Below are 939 nucleotides of genomic sequence, written 5' to 3' on the forward strand. Positions count from 1 at the left end.
ATTCCTTTTCATTGATGAATAATATTCCATTTTATGGATAGAACACATTTTGTTTATCCATTTTTCAGCTGATGGAAATTTGAGTTGCTTCCACTTTGGGGCTGTTAGAAAAAATGCTGCTGTGAATATCCATGTACAAGTTTTTGTGTACACACATGTTTTCACTTCTCTTGAGTATAAACTGAGGAGTGAATTGATTGGATCACATTATACCTTGTGTTATACTTTTTGAGGAACTAGCAAAATACTTTCCAAAGCAGCTATACCATTTTACATTCCTCTACCAGCAATGTATGAGGGGTCCAATTTCCCCATATCCTTGTTAACTTTGGTTACTCTCTCTCTTTGATTTTAGCCATCCTAGTGGGAATAAAGTAGTATCTCACTGTGGTTTTTGTTTGAATTAATGACTACTGATATTAAACATCTTTTTGTGTGCTTATTAGCCATTTGTGTGTCTTCTTTGGTGAAATATCTCTTCCTATCTCTTGTCCATTTATAAACTGGGTTGTTTATTATTGAGTTTTAAGTGTTCTTTATATATTCCGGATGTAAGTTTCTTATTAGATACATAATTTGCAAGTATTTTTCTTTGTTTTTCTCCTCTTTCTTGATAGTATCCGTTGTAGCACAAATGATTTTTATTTTGATGAAGTAGAATTTATCTAATTTTTTTCTTTTTTTACTTGTGCTTTTGGTGTCATGTCTAAGAAACCATTGCCTAATACAAAATCATGAAGATTGATTCCTGTGTTTTCTTCTAAGTGTTTTATAATTTTAGGTCTTACATTTAGGTTTGTGATCCATTTTAAGTTAATTTTTATATAGATTGTGAAGAAGAGGTTCAACTTCATTCTTTTGTATATGGATATCAAGTTGTCTCAGCATCATTTATTGAATAGACAATTTCTCCCCTACTCAATTGTTTTGTACCCTTGT

The 939-nt window shown here is 31.2% G+C and overlaps 1 protein-coding gene across 1 annotated transcript in view; it reads left to right on the forward strand.

Moving 5' to 3' along the window:
* The window catches only part of REPS2 (RALBP1 associated Eps domain containing 2), a 162,226-nt gene that overhangs the window by 47,472 nt on the left and 113,815 nt on the right, over positions 1-939 (forward strand). The window lies entirely within an intron of this gene.

The sequence above is a fragment of the Bison bison genome, unplaced genomic scaffold, assembly GCF_000754665.1.
Source record: "Bison bison bison isolate TAMUID 2011002044 unplaced genomic scaffold, Bison_UMD1.0 scf7180017864174, whole genome shotgun sequence".
NCBI lineage: Eukaryota > Metazoa > Chordata > Mammalia > Artiodactyla > Bovidae > Bison > Bison bison.